At 46.2% G+C, this 21,545-nt stretch overlaps 1 protein-coding gene and 1 pseudogene across 9 annotated transcripts in view; both read left to right on the forward strand.

Moving 5' to 3' along the window:
- Positions 1-21,545, forward strand: part of ddc (dopa decarboxylase) — a 132,300-nt gene that overhangs the window by 7,196 nt on the left and 103,559 nt on the right. The gene's annotated exons all lie outside the window — the stretch shown is intronic.
- LOC148329671 (uncharacterized) lies at positions 910-7,011 on the forward strand (annotated as a pseudogene).

The following is a 21,545-nucleotide window of genomic DNA, read 5'->3' on the forward strand; positions in this document are numbered from 1 at the left end:
TTTAATTTCCTTTCAAATTTTGCCCCATTTTGGCCTTTTAAATATGTCATATTTTATCAAAAGACTTTTGATGTACTGTTCGGCGGCGGCTACATCGGCTCGCTACAGTTTTGACATCTTGGTCAAAATGCTCAGTCTTCGACTCAGTTTTTGATGGCGGACACAGTCAACTCAAACCGCAGATTAGCATATGATCGCAGGTTTTTGCAGGATATGCGATCATCCAGAAATCAAGTGCCCGTTGCTACGACCACTCTGGAGTGTTTACATAGCCTCGGAGTGCTACGCCGACAAGACCCAGCGGCCTACGGAGCAGCGGAGCAGAGAGGCAAGCGTAGGCGATGTGACCGGAGGAGGAAGCGGGGTTGTTGGGCTGGCCTAACAGCTAGGCTAAAGGCTAAACCCTTCAAAACGCCTCTCCCATCCATTTTTCTCTCCAACGTTCGCTCTCTGGACAATAAACTGGACCATCTACAACTGGAGCTAACATCGAACCGCGAGATGACGAACTGCTGCGCTATAATTCTGACGGAGACATGGTTAAACTCATCAATCCCGGCTGACGCTGTTAGCATTGGGGGGCTAACTGCATTCCGTGCTGACAGGAGCGGCGAACTCACCGGTAAGAACAGAGGAGGCGGACTATGCATTTATACCAATAACAACTGGTGTAAAAATGCTAGGATAATCTCGAATCACTGCTCAAGGGACATTGAGCTTTTGACGGTGATCTGCAGACCCTTCTACCTCCCCAGGGAGTTTACCGCTACTATCGTTACTGCTGTGTACGTGCCCCCCAGCGCTAATACAAAGGAGGCAATGGACGTTCTCCACCGAACTGTGAGTGAACTGCAGCATGCTTACACTGGAGGCATTTTCATTGTTGCTGGAGACTTTAACTAGGCCAACATGAAAACAGTTCTTCCGCATTTCTACCAGCATGTGGACTTTGCTACAAGAGGAAGGAACACATTGGACTTGGCCTACACAAATATCAAAGGAGCATACAGAGCAGCCCCCCGCCCCCACCTTGGCTCATCAGACCACCTTTCTGTTATGCTAATTCCTGCATACAAGCCCCTGCTGACCAGAGAAAAACCTACAGTGAAGCAGGTGAGGGTGTGGACTGAGGGGGCAATGGAGGCACTACAGGACTGCTTTGAATGCACAGACTGGGACATGTTTAAATCGGCTGCCACCTACAACAACAAAATAAACATAGATGAGTATGCCATGTCTGTGTCAGCCTACATCAGTAAATGCGCAGAGGACGTCAGCAACACCAAAACCATCTGCAGCCGTGCCAATCAGAAGCCCTGGATGACTGCTGAGATACGCAAATTGCTAAAGGCACGGAACCTTGCCTTTAAATCTGGTGATGAGGAGGCACTGAGATCAGCGAGGGCCAACCTGAACCGTGCTATCAGACTAGCAAAGCGATCTCACAGTCAAAAAATCCAGGACTTTTTCCTCAGCACAACCAACACCAGGGATATGTGGAAAGGCATTCAGGCCATCACCAGCTACAAGCCAACCACCCCCCCAGTGGGGGACACTGGCATGGACTTCCTGAATGACCTCAACAACTTCTTTGGGAGGTTTGAGGCACAAAATGGCACCCCTGCAGTGAAAGCGGTTCCACATCAGGACGAAAGAGCACTCCTCCTGGACTCAACTGACGTGAGGAAGACCCTGAAAAGGGTCAACACACGGAAGGCTCCAGGCCCTGACAACATTCCAGGGCGGGTCCTTAGGGAGTGCGCCGATCAGCTGGCTTGTGTCCTAACAGACATTTTCAACACCTCGCTAGACCAAGCCACGGTACCATCATGCTTCAAGATTGCCACCATCATCCCAGTGCCAAAGAAACCCCAGATCTCATCATTGAACGACTACCGGCCCGTTGCACTGACTCCTGCCTTAATGAAGTGCTTTGAGAGGCTGGTTAAGGAGCACATCACCTCCAGTCTCCCCTCCTCACTTGACCCCTTTCAGTTTGCCTACCGGACAAACCGCTCCACCGGGGATGCCATCTCCTCTGCTCTTCACCTGAGCCTGACACACTTAGAGGAGAAGAACACCCATGTGCGGATGCTGTTCCTGGACTTCAGTTCAGCATTCAACACCATCATCCCACAACACCTGGTAGACAAACTGAGACTTCTGGGCTTCAACACCCCCCTGCGGAACTGGCTGCTGGACTTCCTCACTGACAGACCCCAGTCAGTGCGGCTTGGTCAGAACACCTCCAATGTCATCACCCTCAGCACGGGCTCCCCCCAAGGTTGTGTCCTGAGCCCCCTGCTGTTCACCCTGATGACACACGACTGCGTCCCTAGGTCAGCCACAAACCACATTGTGAAGTTTGCGGACGACACAACAGTGGTGGGCCTCATCAGGGACGACAACGACCTGGCCTACAGAGAGGAGGTGGAGCAGTTGGTGGGCTGGTGCAGAGTCAACAGCCTGGTCCTGAATGTTGACAAAACTAAAGAGATCATTGTCGACTTCAGGAAAAACCAGCCCAACCATGCCCCACTTCTCATCAACAACAAGGCTGTGGAGGTGGTCAGCAGCACCAAGTTCCTAGGGGTGCACATCACAGACAAACTCACCTGGTCTGTGAACACTGCATCACTGGTGAAGAGGGCACAGCAGCGCCTGTACTTCCTGCGGAGGATGAGGAGAGCCCACCTGCCCCCACCCACCCTCATCACATTCTACAGAAGCACCATAGAGAGCATCCTGACTAACTGTATCTCTGTGTGGTGTGGAGGCTGCAGTGCCTCCGACTGGAGTAGTGTGAGGAGGGTGGTGAGGACAGCAGAGAAAATCATCGGGACTTCTCTCCCCTCCATTCAGGACATTGGCCAGAAGCGCTGCCTATCCCGAGCCAAAAACATCATTAGGGACCCCTCTCACCCCCATCATGGACTGTTCACTCTGCTAGCCTCTGGGAAGAGGTACTGCAGTGTGCGGTGCAGGACCACCAGGTTCTGCAACAGCTTTGTCCCCCTAGCCATTAGACTGTTAAACGGTCAATCACACACATAGCAAGCCTACCCAGCTGTTACCCCCCCACTTGCGTGTTTCACTCTACAAACTTTCTATTTTTTTGCACTGTTGTACATAAAATCCCTTTTCTATATTCCAACTCAATACTACATATTTTATCTGTATATTTATGGAACCTGTGCGGGTCAGATGTATCGACATTTCATTCTGTATACATGTGTACAAGAATGACAATAAAGTATATCTGAATCTGAATCTGAATCTGATGTACTTAATTTAAAAAAATGAATAAATTCCAAAAAAAAGTATCCCAACATGCCAGTACCCTAACCTTGCCATTTATAGCTGCTTGCAGCTGTAGTTAAGGCTCAGTTTAATTATAGTCCACCCTTAAAGACATCTACGCATATATTTTTCATTGGAGTGGTAGCGCCACTTTCTGGCTAAAGTGATCATACCCTAATCCTAGTCCCCTGAATTTGAGGGCGGCCTTTGACACCATTTTCCACCCCATCCTCTTTAGTAGAATGTCCTCCATTGGCATCACCCACACCCCTCTTCACTGGTTTCGCTCTTACCTTACAGGCCGCATCTATTTTATTCAGCTCAGGTCCTTCAAATCCTATTTTCTCCCCATCTGGTGTGACTCAGGGCTCTGTCCTGGGATCCCTCCCCTTCATCACTTACCTCCTCCCCCTTGGCCAGATCCTTTGCAAATTTAACATTCATTTTCATTGCTTCGCGGATGACACCCAGCTCTACCTCTCCTGCAAACCAAATTCCCCACTCGCTCCTAAAATTCTGGTTTACCACTAAAAAAATTAAATATCAATAAAACTGAACTACTTCTTTTTGGCAGCAAATCCACCCTATCTGAAGTTGACAGTTTTTCACTATCCATTGACACCACCTTGGGCTCATCCTCGACAGTACCCTTTCATTCCAATCGCGCATCCACAACATCACCTGATCCTGTTGTTCCCACCTCCATAATATATGCCGAGTGCCGGCGATCGGCTTGAGGTTATCTTAGTTTCTTTCAATAGCACTCCCAACAAGCCCCCACTATCATTACCACTCACGTCGGACATGTTCTCAATTCAAACCATCACTCGCAGACGCTTCCCTCCCACACACAAACAAAGTGGTTTTAACAGTGACAATTTTTATATGTTAACATTTCAAATCCATGTGACCATGAGCGCACGTCCAGCACAAACATTAACCTGGCTGTGCTGAACGTGCGCTCCCTTTTAAACAAAACTTTTATCATAAACGACCTTATTTTAGACAACAACCTTGAAGGTATTCTTTTATCTGAGACATGGCTAGGTACAGATGCTCCAGTTGCTCTCACCGAGGCTTGCCCACCAAATTTTAATTTTTTATTTTCGACCAGAGACTGTAAAAGAGGAGGCGGGACTGCGTCAATTATAAAAACTTCTCTTATTTAAAAGGAAACTATTTTTAACAGGTATTTATCTTTTGAACACCATACCTTTGTTTTTAGCAGTCCCTCCATTCTCTGCGTCACACTTTATAGACCTCCTCATCACTCTACTTCTTTTATTAGTGAGTTTTCAGAGTTCTTATCGATTTTACATTCCACTTATAACAGAATTTTAATAACTGGCGATTTTAATGTGCACGTTGACAATATCTCGGACCCACTGTCCAGAGAATTTTTAAACCTTTTAAACTATTTTGATTTTAAACAGCATGTCGCACAGCCAACTCACAACAGAGGACACACCCTGGTCCTGGTCATAACCTACGGCCTGTCCGTTGGTGTGTCCTCTGTTGTTGACCTGGCTGTGTCAGACCATTACTGTGTATATTTTAACATCGCCAGTTTTAATCAAGAAACAGCCCCGGTGAGAACAGTGAGAAAACGCTACCTAACTTCTGAGGTGGCTGCAAATTTTATTGAGATTTTAAAGAGCACTCCTGCTGACATTTTACCTGCACCTTGTGATTTTATTGTTGATAATTTTAACAGGGTTTTAAAATCAACATTAGACTCCGTTGCTCCACTTTTAACAAAAAACATAAAAATCAAGATGATACCCCCGTGGAGAAATTATTTAACTAAGGAATCAAAAAGAAAATGCAGGAGTGCAGAAAGGAGGTGGCGAAAGAGCAACCTTACAGTTCATTACCAAATATTATGTCAACAACTCAAATCCTACAATAAAACAGTCAAACTGGCAAGAATGTCTTACTTCTCAAATCTCATTACAATTAATGAAAACAACCCTAGGTATCTCTTCTCCACCTTCGATCTTTTAACCAGCTCTGATCTTAAAAAGTCCTCACAGACAGCGACAGACACTCTCTGTGAGGACTTTGCAGACCACTTCAGAAGTAAAATCGATGACATAAGATCCAGTCTTTTAGCTCATCAAAATGTAACTTCTATTAACGCTGGACAGTCATTTTTACCAGAGGAAACACTGGAAAGTTTTGCCCTGGTTGATGCAAGGACACTTGGTCGAGTTTTCTCCCAGGTAAATCAAACAACCTGCCTTTTAGATCCAATTCCCACATCACTTTTAAAAGCTTTTTATGGATTTTTTGAGGAACAGATTTTAAATATAGTTAATTGCTCTCTTCAGACGGGTGTCTTCCCCACTGCGTTTAAAATAGCGGTGGTGAAGCCCCTTCTGAAGAAGAGCAATTCAGACCTCAGTGTTTTAAATAATTACAGACCTGTATCCAACTTACCGTTTTTAAGTAAGATTTTAGAGAAAATTGTTTTTCTACAGTTAAATTATTTTTTAAATACAAATAATGTTTTAGAGAAATTTCAATCTGGTTTTAGAATGAACCACAGTACAGAGACAGCTCTTTTAAGAATTTTAAATGATTTCAGGTGTTTTGCAGATGCAAAAAAACTCACAGTTTTGGTGCTACTGGATTTAAGTGCCGCGTTTGACAGAGTAGAATAGACTTAAAAACCTAGTGGGCATCTCTGGTACTGCTTTTAACTGGTTTTATTCCTATCTCACAGACAGACGTTTCTTTGTAAGTATGGATACCTGTTCCTCCAAAACCCATGAAATTAAATGTGGGGTCCCCCAAGGTTCAATTTTAGGCCCAATACTTTTTAATCTGTACATGCTTCCTCTTGGGGATGTCATTAGGAGACACGGCATCAGCTTCCACAGCTACGCTGATGACACACAGCTGTATATTGCCGTGTCTCCGGATGACACAAAGCCTATCGATACCCTTTTAAATTGCATTTTAGATATTAAGTCATGGATGGCAGAGAATTTCCTACAGCTCAATCAGGACAAAACAGAGGTTTTAGTTTTCGGTCCTGAAGGTCAGAGAGAAAAACTTTTACCAAAACTACAAGATTATAAATCATCACAATTTGTGAAGAACCTGGGCGTCATTTTTGACTCTGAGGTCAGTTTTATTCCTCATATTAAAAATGTAGCCAAGATTGGTTTTTATCACCTTAAGAATATAGCCAGAGTCCGCCCGTTTCTCTCTCAGGCTAACACGGAGGTGCTGATGCATGCTTTTATTTCCTGCCGCCTAGATTACTGTAATGCCCTGCTCTCTGGTCTTCCCAAAAAGAGTATTTCTAGTCTACAACTATTTCAGAATTCAGCCGCACGGGTGCTGACGAGGACCAGAGGGCGGGCACATATTACACCAGTTTTAAAATCGCTGCATTGGCTCCCCGTGTGTTTCAGGATTGATTTTAAGGTGCTTCTATTAGTTTTTAAATGCCTTAACGGTCGTGGGCCATCATATTTATTTGACCTTCTTTTCTCGTATCAACCCTCGCGGACCCTGAGGTCCTCTGGCACCGGCCTGTTAATTATTCCTAGGGTGAGGACTGGAACACATGGCGAGGCTGCATTCAGCCATTCTGGTCCTCGTCTATGGAATAGCCTGCCGGAGGACATCAGGTCCGCAGAGACTGTTGATATTTTTAAAAGGAGGCTCAAGACTCACCTTTTTAGTTTGGCTTTTAAATAATTTATCTTAGTCTTTTAATTTAGGACTGTCATTTTATCTATTATCATTGTCTTTAATTTTTTTTTTTTTTTTTAGCTTCTTTGTCTTTTAGTATCATAATTTTTTATCATTTTCTTATATATTTTAGCTCCGTCGTTTTATATTATTGTCTTTTAATTTTTAGCTTCTTCTATGTCTTTTAGTATCATAATTTTTCTTATATATTTTAGCTTCGTCTTTTTATATTATTGTCTTTTAATTTTTAGCTTCTTTTTCTTTTAGAATTATCATTTTCTTTTATATATTTTAGCTCCAGTGTTTCCTCAGGGGGGGCCTCCGCGCTGGGAGGTGTGGCTGGCCTTCTTACAGGGGGTTTCATCCCGGAGGCTCCTTAGGCCCGGCGGACCGGGGCCCTCTGCATTATGTGTGGGGTCTACCCCGGTCAGTCTGGGCCAGGGGTCTGTGTGTTGGCGGAGCTCCTTGTGGCCGTGGGCCGTCATCCCTCTCAATGCGGATGACCTACCCTGGGTACATTTTCTCATATGGTTTCTCTGTGCCTTGCCATGTCTTTCTGTTTTTCTACTAAGATGGTTTATTAAGTTGTGTGAATGCGAGTGTTCTGTGTGTATGCGAGTTCAGGCGTGTATGTGGATGTGTCTTGTGTTTATGTTGAGTGGGTGGAATGGGTTTTAGTTTTTTGTTGTATTTTGGATGTTTTTATTGTGCAGCACTTTGAGCTGCATTTTATGTATGAAAAGTGCTCTATAAATAAAATTTGATTGATTGATTGAGTCTAGGGTCACCAAAGGGGGCAAACGATATACCTCATATTTGGTCGGAAGAGTGTTTGGCTTTTTTGATGCTGCACCAAAAAGTAAGTGAATTGTCGCCCAAAGCTGTTGCTATAGCAACACTCCCTTTGCCAAATAAACTACTTTTGAGGTCCTAAATTTGCACAAAAACTCATGAAAATTTGCAAAAACATCAGGCCTGGCAGCAGAATCAATATTATATCAGGTTATTTTGCGATAAAAAAAAATAGCTCAAAAACACCCCTCCCAAATGTATTTAATGATCAGCCTTGCTTGTACGTGTCATCAAGCTCAAGCAAAAGTTGCAGTTACATGTAACAGCCCGCGACCTCCAAAAAGTTCCTGGTACCCAATTGTTAACTCGAAAGGAAGTCGTCCATTTTTAATTTGCTTTAATTTGGTTACATTTTGTCAAAATATCTTTTCATCTGAGAGAATGATGGGAGCCAAAATGGAGTGAGGACGTGTGCTTCAGTGCTCCTGCAGACTTTGATACATTTCACGCTTTAAAACTACAATTTTATTTTCATTGATTTTGTTACTGAGATGCACAAATTTTTGTCTTAACAACTTTGGGCTTCAAAGGATTGGATATCTTGGCTATTTTTTAGTTTTTGCAAATGGCGGATAAGTACGGCGGCGCTGTCAACAACCCTAACAGGTCTAACACAAGGCTACAAGCTGCCTAGATGGGCAAAGGAGACTACAAGAGGCCAGTGTCGTCACAGGACAGAGGCGATGCCGTCTTCGGCGCTATTATTCTGGCATCTTTTGTAAATGTGTTATTGTGTTTTAATTTGTGTTCTATTTACCTGCTAATTTATATAATGGCATATGGTAAGCGCTTTGTTACAGCTACATGTGTTGTGAAATGCGCTCTATAAATAAATTTGTACTGTATTTTATTGTATTGATAATAACGCAAATAACTGCCCTGGCAAATGATTTTGCCACCCTCAAAGCAGAGGTCCAGGCCGCGCGAGCCGAAATAGCAAACATACCTCATTTTCAGATGCACGAAAAGCCCGAGGTTACCACAAGCTTTGCTTTGGATTAGTCTATCTAGCAAGATTCCGAATCACTTTTAATCATGAAAGCCAGGAGTTTTAAGACGCTGCCAAGGCTATGGTCTACATCCAGTCGACTATCCTTTCTGTGACTGAAGCTTTATCTGACCGTATAGTGCATTTGTAGGATATATGGCTGGTTTACCCAACGTTTTAGGGTTTTGAAAGCACAATGTAGTTACATTCAGAATATTTTTTTAAATTATTATTATTATTATTATTATTATTATTATTATCTAAGCACGGTGGCTGACTGGCTAGCACGATTGCCTCACAGTGCACGGGTTGTGGGATTGATTCCAGCTCCGGCCTTCCTGTATGGAGTTTGCATGTTAAAGATAAAGGTAAAGATAATGATGGCCTTTATTAGTACCACAACGGGTAAATTTGCAGTGTTACAGCAGCACAGATATAGGTCACACTGAGACAGCGGAGTAATGTACCCTTTATTGTATCACATGAGCAGCAAACATTCTGAAAAAACAAACCTACGCAAATACACACAGTATATCCATTTATATATGCAAATGCCCATGTATATACACAATTACATCTCTCAACATATAGGAGTGTAAGGACACACTCCTAATGTATGTCCATCGTACAGAGGTAAGCGTGAAATCTCTCCTTTGTACAGCGAGGATATAACAGCAAGGGTCAGAGCTGGACCTCCTCACCAGTTTGTCCAGCCTGTTTTTCTCCCGGTCTGAGAGGCTACCTGCCCAGGAGACCACTCCATCAGAAATGACTGATGCAACCATAGAGTCTTAAAAGTTCCTGAGTGTCCACTGTACCCCAAAGGACCTCAGCCTCTTGAGTAGGAAGAGTCTGCTCTGACCCTTCCTATAGAGAACATCTGTGTTGTCGCTCCAGTAGAGTTTATTGTTCAGATGAACACCCAGATACTTGTAAGTTGAGACTCCCTCAACGTCTGTTCGTGGATATTCACTGGTTCATGTGGAGAGTGCTTGCAGAAATCCACCACCAGCTCTTAGCATTTACCAGCATTGATTTGACAGCAGTCTACAAAGCCCTGAGAAAGTTCTCTGTACTCCCGATCGTCTCCGTCTATGATGAGGCCAACAATCGCAGAGTCATCAGAGATCTTCTGCAGGTGACAGGTAGGGGTGTTGTATTTGTAGTCTGAGGTGGAGAGGGTGAACAGGAAGGCAGCCAGAACAGTTCCCTGTGGCACACCCGTGCTGCAGAGAATCACGTCAGACACACAGTCCTGCGTTCTCACGTAATGTGGCCGGTTTGTGAGACAGTCAGAGTTCCATGTGATGAGATAATGGGCCACTCCCGCTTGTCTCCCAATAGAGCGGGATGGTGTTGAAAGCACTGGAGAAATCAAAGAATATGATGCTCACAGTGCTACCCGCCTTCTCCAGGTGGGAGTGTGGAGGAGGTAGATGATGGACATCCACACTGATGCCAGGCTGGTATGAGAACTGGAGTGGGTCCATTGAGGAGCTCACCAGGGGGCGCAGGTGAACAAGAACCAATCCCTGCAGGGTCTTTATCAGATGAGACGTCAGCGCCACTGGTCTGAAGCTGTTGACCTCCTTCGGATGCGGGGGTCTTCGGGACCGGCACCAGGCAGGATGTTTTTCACTGTTAGGGGACTCTCCCAGATTCAGGCTCAGGTTTAACATGTGCTGGACGATTCCACAGTGCTGGTCTGCGCAGGATTTGAGGAGCTGGGAGCTAATGCCATCTGGACCCAGTGCCTTCCTTGCCTTTATCTTCCGCAGCTTGTTCTTCACCTGAGATGTTGTGAGGAACAAGGCTGAGCAGGTGGACGTGGTGATTGTCTGATTTGGCTGAGAATTGAAGACTGTGGGGCGCAGGAGGATTTGGATGAGGCTGCATCAGGACGTACTGAGCGGAGGCAGTAATCTGATTGAGCCGATTGAGAAACTGGCTTAACTCATTTGCTCACTGGGTCTTAAATTGTCCGTGATCTGAGATGGTGTTCAGGCCCCACCAGACACCCCTGGCATTATTCTTCTGCGGATGTTCCTCCATCCTCTTTCTGTCGGACCTTTTCCCCTCTCTAATCCTCCTTCGAAGCTGGCGCTGCACTCTCTTTGGCTCCTCCTTGTTGCCTGACACAAAAGCCCTCTTCTTCTCCTTCAGGAGAGCTTTAATGTCCGGTGTGATCCAGGGTTTATTGTTGGAGAAACACCTTGTGGGTATTGTCAGATTCCGCTTACTCGCAGGACTAATCGGGATAAAGTCCTATGCCGGCTCTCCGTTCAACGGGTCCGCGGGCGGGGGTTACTCCCCCCCGCGCCCTTTCCTTAAGCCAGCGGCGAGGCGAATTCACCTAGGTTTGCTAACTGCCTTATATTTACGGAGCCAATCCGGTCCTCCCACGCTCGCCCAGCCCCCGATGAGTAACCGCACAGAGAGCTGGCGATGCGACTACTCCGTTTTTAAGGCAGCTTCGCCTCTGTGAATCTATTGCATTTGTTACTGACCTAGTAAGTTTAACAGTCCTTATTAGGACCCTACGGATTTGTTTTTACCTGTTTAAGCCGAAGTAAACTTTTTAACTGATATAATCGTTGATGGTTACGGGCCCCGATGTCACAGAGGGGGTCCCGCCCGTTCGCTCAATACGAAGGGTGAGTGGTGCGAGCGAATCAAATCATAAGAATGATAAAGATAGAATCTAATTAGAATTCTCAAGAGATTTGATATGAATACAAGGGCTCACGCGACATCCATTAATTGACATTCGATTCCACCAGTCGCGGGATACCAAAAGGGACAATGCAGAAATAGAGTCACCGCATCCACATTGCGAACAAATAAACAGTAAGTAATTAATAATAAAATGGTGCAAAGTGAGTAAATGCTTAAAACGAATTTCAGTTGATCTTTCCAAGACTGATGATTTGCTGAAGCGCTCAGGGTTCGAATTGGCAATAAGGTAAATTTGGGGAAGAACCAGAAATAACTGGACAATCGACTAGACGCTCTCTCTTTCCTAAACACGCATGACTTATGTTATTCCTTAAGTTCGTTACCTTATTGAAGCTAAGCTTTTTTAGAGTTGTCCAATTGATAGAAGAAAGATCCATCCCGCCGAGGGATCTAAGTCCAAGGCGAGAAAAAGCATAAGTCCCGAAAAAGGGGAAAAAATGCAAAAATAGAATCCTAGTCAGAGTGTCCCCATGAAATACACGAAGAAAGAGCCCTTTGTGCTTCTTGGGCGAGCTTTATATAGCCCCGCGTCTCCTCAAAGTTTCCATGACTCATAGTCACGAGTGGAAAATTCCACCCTTCTGGTAGCTTCTAGAAGCTTGTTCACTGACTCATACATATAAGTGGAAAGTACCCTTGCCTAACGGTACTTTCCCCCCACATGATTTAAGAGCAGACCGTGTCCAGTATTTTTCCATCATCCCACCCCTAGCTAGGGTGTTGGCTTGTTTTTCTCTGATCCCATAAGATCACCAGTTAGACTCAAACAATGTAATGCTTAATATCACATATACAATGCAGCTCAATACATTGAAAAACAGATGATAATACATGTTGTTACATTCTCTCTTTGTAATCAACAGGTTATTAAACTGTTCATTTCTTCAACATCATGTGTCTTAATTAGAGAGTAACAATGCTCACAAGTCATATTCATACACAAAGCAGTTTCAAAGCAGTTATTTTGTATGTCATTGGTCAATAATCATTCCAACATTTAACAGCAAGTCATCGTAACTATCCGCCGTATACAAACAGTAAGTCACTGTGACTAACTGCCTAACTAAACAGCAAGTCACTCTGACTGTCTAACTAAACAGCAAGTCACTGACTAACTGTCTGAGGCAAGAATGGGGTTTTGTCCAACACACTCATGTTTATGTGATTCATGAGTCATGTGTAAAACATAACAAAAGTATTGTAAGGCATCGACTTTGTGTATATTCTAATTATTTTTTAACAATAACAAGGCCTCTGTCTGAGCTGGCATGGCTGGACAAGGCTGAGTCGGCGTGCCCTCAGTACTGTCGACATCTCGTGTCTATACTAGACAATGTCTAATAAGGCTAAATTTGGTGACCTTTCTACTAGGTCTTAGCCCAAATCATACTACACTATCTACTATTTGTCCCATAACTTTACTTGACACGGCGCATCACTCAACCGTATGTGGCTCTCCATGCAGCAATTAATATAGTCTGGAACAGTGTCTGGTAGAACATTAATGTCCTCCCTGTGGGCTTCGCTGAATACTTCCCACACAGTTGTGTTGAAACAGTCCTGTAAGGCCTCCTCAGCCTCTCCAGACCATCTCTAAATTGTACGTGAACTGAACTCCATGAATATTAGCAAGCCTGCCTCCCGGAATTTCCTCTTGTGCCGGGTTAGCACCTTGAGCTTGTCCATCTTATTGGGAAGGGATCTAACATTCCCCATAATAACGGACTGGAGGACGGGGTGGTATCGTCTCCTCCTTGCCTGGCGTTTAGCCCCCGCGCGACATCCCCATCTCTTCATCCTTAGCTCGTGGGGGATATCGGGTCTCACTAAGGCACAGGGTTAGCACAGATTGCTAACAGCTGATTGCTCGTGTAAACGATAGATTTTTAGCTCCGAGTTATGTCTCTGGACACGGTCGCGCAAAACTACCGCAAGTTGGATGTCCATTACTGCAATGAAGTAAAATAAATAAACAAGTTAAAATAAGGTAAAAGCAAACAAGAAAGGCTCAACTGAGAGCCGTCGCTGGTGAAACAGGCTGCCACTTCCGCAGCGCCGATGTTCTCCCCGTGCCTGCGTGGGTTCCTGCCTCTTGGCGCTACCTGTCTCACATGGCACCCAACCCCTTTCTCCCCTCCCGCGTTGCCTTTTCGGGCTGAGCCCAGCTGAGCCCCATGGGTGCGGCCCGGTCACCAGTCGCTCGCCAACGACCACCACCTCCAGGCCTGGCCTGGCTCTTGAGGGGGGGCCCCGGTGACCCGGTGAGGTCGTAGGGATCGAATGTGGACTTCCCGTGTAGAGTTTGCATGTTGCATGTTCTCCCCGTGCCTGCGTGAGTTTCTTCCTGGTACTCCAGTTTGCCCCCACATTCCAAAAACATGCATGGCAGGTTGATTGGACACTCTAAATTGCCCCTAAGTATGAGTGAGTGCGGATGGTTGTTTGTCTATGAGTGCCCTGCGATTGGCTGGCTATCAGTTCAGGGTGTACCCCGCCTACTGCCCGAAGATAGCTAGGATAAGCTCCAGCACCCCCCGTGACCCTTATGAGGTGAAGATTAAGATAAAGATGTCCTTTATTAGTCCCACAATGGGGAAATTTGAAGTGTTACAGCAGCAAAGATATAGATCACACAGAGTCGGCGGCATAATGTAGCCGTTAATGTATAACATTAGCAGCAGACATTCATAAAAAGCATGCAAATATACACAGTATAAACGTATCTAAGTGTAAGGAAACACTCCTAATGCCTGTCCATTATACATAGGGGGAAACACTGTAATGATAAAAACTACTGAATGATTGAAAATACTGCAATGATAAAGATATTACAATGATAAAAGTACTGTAATGGTAAGAGTACTGAAATGACAGGAAAGTACTGCAATGATAGAAAATACTGCAATGATAAAAGTACTGTAATGGTAAAAGTACTGCAATGATAAAATATACTGCAATGATAAAAGTACTGTAATAGTAAAAGTACTGCAACGATAGAAAAATACTGCAATGATGAAAGTATTGTAATACTAAAAGTACCGCAATGATAGGAAATACAGCAATTATAAAAGTACTGCAATGATAAAAGTACTGTAATAGTGAACATCCTGCAGTGGTAGAAATACTACAGTGATAGAAGTATTGTAATAAGAATACTGTAATGGTAAACAAAATACATCATTGGTCAATATTTAAGTACACCCTTGGCTGAAAGTACAGTAGTAGTTTATATTGCATCCTAGGACTGCACAATTGCACTAATGCCCGCCCGTTTGTAGGCCTGACCCAATGTTCTTGTTAAAAAGTCTGACAGCAGTCGGCAGGAAGGAGCGGCGAAATCTCTCTTTGGTACAGCGAGGGTGTAAAAGTCTGTCACTGAAGGAGCTGTAAAGTGTTCTCAGAGTGTCAATGAGTGGGTGGGCTGGTTTGTCCAGCATTGATGACAGTTTTGCCGTCATCCTCCTGCCCCCCACTGAGTCCACAGAGTCCAGGGAGCAGCCCAGGACAGAGCTGGCCCTCCTCTCTAGTTTGTCCAGTCTCTTTTTGTCCCGGCCCGAGATGCCTCCTGCCCAGGAGACCACTCCATAGAAGATGACCGGTGAAACCACCGAGTCATAGAAGTTTCTGAGGAGTGTTCCCCGAACGCCAAAGGACCTCAGCCTCCTGAGTAGGAAGAGTCTGCTCTGACCCTTCCTATAGAGAGCATCTGTGTTGTCGCTCCAGTCCAGTTTATTGTTCAGATGAACACCCAGGTACTTGTAAGTTGAGACCCTCTCAACGTCTGTTCCCTGGATATTCACTGGTGCAGGTGGAGGGTGCCGACGCTTGCGGAAATCCACCACCAGCTCTTTGGATTTCCCAGCGTTGATTTGGAGGCGGTTCTGCTGACACCAGTCCACGAACCCCTGCGTAACCCCTCTGTACTCCCGATCGTCATCGTCAGTGATGAGGCCGACAATCGCAGAGTCATCAGAGAACTTCTGCAGGTGACAGGTTGTGGAATTGTATTTGTAGTCCGAGGTGTAGAGGGTGAACAGGAAGGGAGCCAGCACAGTTCCCTGCGGCGCTCCCGTGCTGCAGAGGAGCACGTCAGACACACAGTCCTGTGTCCTCACGTACTGTGGCCGGTTTGTGAGGTAGTCGTGAATCCATGTGATGAGGTGGTGGGCCACTCCCGCCTGCTCCAGCTTGTCTCCCAATAAGGCGGGCTGGATGGTGTTGAAAGCACTTGAGAAATCAAAGAACATGATCCTCACCGTTCCCCCCGCCTTCTCCAGGTGGAAGAGTGAAGTGTGGAGCAGGTAGATGATAGCATCATCCACACTGATGCCAGGCTGGTATGCAAACTGGAGTGGGTCCATTGAGGAGATGACCAGGGGGCGCAGATGGACGAGGACCAAGTCTCTCCAGGGTCTTCATCAGATGAGACGTCAGCGCCACTGGTCTGAAGTTGTTGAGCTCCTTCGGATGGGGTGTCTTTGGAAACCGAACCAGGCAGGATGTTTTCCACAGCTGGGGGACTCTGCCCAGCTTCAAGCTCAGGTTGAACATGTGCTGGACGATTCCACACAGCTGGTCTGCGCAGGATTTGAGGAGCTGGGAGCTGATCCCATCTGGGCCTGCCGCCTTCCTCGCCTTCATCTTCCTCAGCTGGTTCTTCACCTGAGATGTTGTGAGGAACAAGGCTGAGCAGGAGGAAGTGGTGGTCGTCTGATGAGGCTGGGAACTGGAGCCTGTGGAGAGAGAGAGGGGCGAGAGAGGGGGAGAGAGGGTCTTGTTCGCAGTGGCAGGAGGGGTGGGTGGGGGCTGCATCAGGGACATTTGATCAAACCTATTGAAAAATAGGTTCAACTCATTTGCCCACTGAAGCCCCCCCCCTTCTGGGTCTTACCTGGTTGTCCGTGGCCTGAGATGGTCTTCAGGCCCCTCCAGACATCCCTGGCATTGTTCCGCTGCAGTTGTTCTTCCATCCGCATCCTGTAGGACTTTTTCCCCTCTCGGATCCTCCTTCTCAGCTGACGCTGCACTCTCTTCAGCTCGTCCTTGTCGCCTGAAACAAAAGCCCTCTTTTTCTCCTTCAGGAGAGCTTTAATGTCCGGTGTGATCCAGGGTTTGTTGTTGGAGAAACATCTTACTGTCCTGGTGGGAATGGTGTTCTCCATGCAGAAGTTAATATAGTCTGTAACTGTGTCTGTTAGACCATTAATGTCCTCACCGTGAGCTTCGCTGAATACCTCCCACACAGTTGTGTTGAAACAGTCCTTCAAGGCCTCCTCGGCTTCTCCGGACCATCGCTGAACTGTGCGTGTCACAGCTGGCTGCCTGCGGACGAGAGGTTTGTACACAGGCAGGAGAGCAACCAAGTTGTGGTCAGCTTTGCCCAGCGGGGGGAGGGGCAGTGACGTGTACGCCTCCTTGGTGTTGGCATAGAAGAGGTCCAATATTTTATTGTCTCTGATGTGGCAGGTTACATATTGTGTGAATGAAGGCAGAGAGGAGGAAGGAGAAGCATGATTGAAGTCACCAAAGATAAGGAACAAGGCATTTGGGTCCTCCACCCGCATGCTGAGCACCGGTTCCCCTCAAGGATGCGTGCTGAGCCCTCTCCTGTACGCCCTCTACACCTACGACTGCAGCCTGGCCCACGGCAACAACACCATCGTCAAGTTTGCTGACGACACGACAGTGGTCGGTCTGATCTCGGAAGGTGATGAGAGAGCCTACAGAGAGGAGGTAAAGAGACTGACAGCTTGGTGCAAGGACAACAGACTGCACCTTAACACTGCAAAAACAAAGGAGATTGTCGTCGACTTCAGGAGGAACAAGACGGTGCCGCCCCCCCTCTGCATCGAAGGCGTGTGTGTGGAGAGGGTCCACACGTTCAAGTTCCTGGGAGTACAGATCTCCGACGACCTTTCTTGGACTCACAACACCACAGCAGTGGTAAAGAAGGTCCGCCAGCGTCTGCACTTCCTGAGAGTCCTCAGGAAATTCAACCTGGACAGGAAGCTGCTGCTAGCCTTCTACCACTCGTCCATCGAGAGCCTGCTGACGTACTGTGTCTCCACCTGGTACAGCGGCTGCACTGAGGCGGACAGAGTGAGGCTCCAGAGGACAGTCAAAACAGCGCAAAGGATTATTGGCTGCCCTCTCCCCTCACTGTCGGACATCTACACCGCCCGGTGCCTCAGAAGGGCTCTCAACATCGTCAAAGACAATACCCACCCAAACTCACACCTGTTCGACCTGATGCCCTCTGGCAGGCGCTACAGATGCATCAAATCGAGGACCAATAGACTGAGAAACAGTTTCTTTCCGAGAGCCATCTCCATTCTGAACTCTCACACACACACGAGAACACCCTTACCTTGCAGAACAGCATTGTGATGTGTTTTTATATACACTATTCAGTACTAAATTCCATTGCACTCTCTTATTTATTTATCTAATTTATATATATGTCTGTATTATTGTTGTATTGCACTGGAGAGGGGAGCCCTCTAATCTCGTTGCACACTTGAGTACAATGACAATAAAGGGATTTCTAATTCTAAATGATATGCGTTTCTGAGATCCAGTTTGGAGAAAACCTGGGCCTCGCAGTGGGGTTCCAAACAAGGGATCGATGATTTATTTTTAACTGTGATTTTGTTTAGGCCCTTGAAGTCTATACAGGGGCGGAGTGAGGAATCTTTCTTTTTAACGAAGAAGAAACCTGCTCCGAGGGGAGAGGAAGAGGGCCGAATTAGACCGGAGGCGAGGGAATCCCGGATGTACGTGTCCATGGCGTCCCTCTCCGGACGGGAGATGTTGTACAGCTGGTGGGGAAGGAAGCTCCAGGGAGAAGGTTGATGGCGCAGTCATAAGGGCGATGGGGAGGTAAGGTGAGAGCGAGGACCTTACTGAACACCCAGGAGAGGTCATGCTAGTTTGAAGGCACAGAGGAGAGATCTGGAGGAGTCAGAGGGGGGAAGATTGGGGAGCAGGGTCAGCGGACAACAGGCACTGCGAGTGGCAAAAAACACTCCAGCTGGTAATGGAACAGTTTCACCAGTCCATGGAGCGGTTGTGTTTATGGAGCCAAGGGAACCCAAGCACTATGGGAACACGGGGTGAATTGATGAGGTACAGCTGAATGGTTTCCCTGTGGTAACCTGAGATGATGAGTGTGAATGGTATTGTTTGATGGGAGACCAGGGAAATAAGATGTCCATCCAGGGCCACCACTCTTCGGGGGGAAGTGAGGGGTTCCCCAGAACACCCCAACTGTCTGGCAAGGGCTAGATCCATGAAGTTATCATCTGCTCTGGAGTTGATTAAGACGGCGACTGAGAAGGATTTGTTTTTCTGGAGGGAACCGACATGCGAGGGGAAGAGCCGATAGCAGATGCAATCTGGCTCACAATGGGCTCTCATTCATTGGTGAGCCGTCTTTTGGCTTAGATGGACAGGCAGCCATATAATGTCCACAATAAATACACAAGCAATTAGTGAATCATCTATGGCGATTAGAGAATCATCTATGGTGTACCTGAGCATCCAGTCCAGTTCTTCCCAGTTGCATGGGCCCCTCCTGACCAGCAGAGGGCAGAAACTGACTGGGTGATGATAGCTCGAAATGGAAATCAACAGGAAAGGCGTGTCTGTCAACCCTCCACGATTTTTCTGTGCTTCTCTCTCTCAGCCGGTTATCAATCTTTATAGATAGTGGAACCAAATCCTCGAGGGAGGTGGGCTCGTCACGGGCAGCTAGCTCATCCTTTAATCGTTCGGTCAAACCATTCACAAAAATTCTTCTCAGGGCGGGCTTGTTCCATCCACACTCGTTCGCCAGGATTCCAAACTCTATGGAGTCATCCGCTACGGACCCCTGCCGAAGGACTAGCAATCTTTGGGTTGCTTCGCGTCCTCTTACTGGGTGAATGAAAACTCTCCTTAATTCCTGGCAGAAATCCTCATAAGAGGACATCACTGGAGAAGAGGCTTCCCAAAGCGCCGTAGCCCATTTAGCGGTTCTGCCGCGTAGCAGGTTAACCATGAAGGCCATCTTCGATTGATCAGAGGGGTAATTTAGCGTAAATCAAAAACTAACGAAGAGTTCAGGATAAACTGACTACACGAGCCTAGATCCCTGGTTGCGAAGCAGAGGGGACCGAAGGAGTACTTACGGAAGGATCAGTGGAGGGAGCGAGAGAAGAACCGGGAGAGGTGCGTGATCTGAAGGTGTAGATGTTGGACTGTTTCCATAAGTTCATGTGACATTTTTCGTGGCAGCCGAGCAGCCTACCTTGGTTAGATAGGGCCTCTCTGAGGGGGGTCCTGGGTCGCTGGGTCCATTGTGATGGCTGAATTATTCTGTAATGGTTGGGTGGGACCGTAATGGTGAGAAAAGCTCCTAAGAGCAATCGGAATATGAGAAAGGGTTTATTCTTGGGGAAGCAAGTGAAGGCAGCGGGTCCGGAGTTCGGCAGGCCAGGCGGTGGAGTGGTAGACGCGGTTAACAAGGTCAACCTCATATTTGCTCGGATGAGTGTTTAGGACATCAGAATGTCACAAAATTTGTCATTTTTCGTGAAAGGCTGTGGGCGTCGCTTTGCAGAGTTCGCCATAAAACAAGACTTATTTTGTTGATCTAAATATGAATGAAAACTCATGAAACTTTGCACACAAATCAGACCTAACAAAACAATCCATATTTTATTACTGTTTCCTGCATTTCTTTTTTAAATGGCTTGCTATCGAGCCCGAAAAAATAAAAAACAAAAAAAAAAACAGTTCCTCTGTGTTTCACCAAACTTTTTGGAAATTTGATGAAGCCTGTACAAAGGCCTGGACATACAAAAAAGTCTCTTGGAGCCATATGCCAAATTGCACAGGAAGACGGCCATTTTGAATTTACTTCAAACATTGACGTGGCTTTGACAACAAAAACAGCTCTAACTTTAACTACACAAAAATTCCTTTTGAAGATTCCTCTCGTTATTTCTTGTAAATATTTACAACGTGCCAGTACCCGAACGTTGCCAGAGTTGCGAGGGCCTTTATTGCTGCTCGCAGCTCTAGTTATTTTTATTATTAGGGCCCGAGCAGCGGCAGCTGCAAGGTCTGTCTTCTTTTTCTAGAAATTCTTCTTCTTATTCTATTTATTATTAGGGCCCGAGCAGCGATCGCTGCGAGGTCCCTCTTGTTTTTGTAGAAATTGTCATGTCATGTCATTATGCACACCGCTTATCCTGTACAGGGTCGCGGGAGGGTGCTGGAGCCTATCCCAGTTGACTACGGACGAAAGGCACACTGCACCCTGAACTGGTCGCCAGCCAGTTACAGGGCAGACATAGACACCGTCCGTCACTGAGTGGGAACTGAACCCACGCTGCCCGCACACAACTCAGGCGAGTGTACCACTACACCGTCAGTGACCGGCTGAAATAGATTTTATTCTGAAATTTGACTGGCATTTCTCCAATACATCCATCGATGATGGCTCATGACGAGTAGTGTATGGAATCATCTTTGATCCGTGATCCGTACTAATCAAGCACCACGGTTCAGGCCGTGCAAGATCTGCAGTGGTTGGTGAAAAAAAGATCTGTGATCGTCCACATTAGGGCAATATGATTAGTCCGCATTCACTATAATAGCAGCAGAAGAAGTTGAAAACCCTCATTGCATAAGTCGCATGTAGAGAGCATATTGGCAACTTGGGGTGAACAAGTCCTTAGTCCTTAATAATACAGGGGGGGGGTTTTCTCTCTTGTCCCAACCCCGTCACAGACAAGTCAAGGAAGCTGCCAACATACTCAATGAATGCACCTCCTTAGCAAAGGCAAACTTCAAAATAAAGCTTTCCAAATAATACATCGAGTCATTGCAAAGACATTTACTTTGAAGTTGGCCGCATGGTGTGGCAATAGCAGCATTGACTCAAGTTTTCAACCTTATAGCAATTTTAATTGACATAATT

This window comes from Idiotropiscis lumnitzeri, chromosome 10 (genome assembly GCF_059441095.1).
Source record: "Idiotropiscis lumnitzeri isolate Australia: NSW breed Sydney's pygmy pipehorse chromosome 10, RoL_Ilum_1.0, whole genome shotgun sequence".
In the NCBI taxonomy this organism is placed as follows: domain Eukaryota; kingdom Metazoa; phylum Chordata; class Actinopteri; order Syngnathiformes; family Syngnathidae; genus Idiotropiscis; species Idiotropiscis lumnitzeri.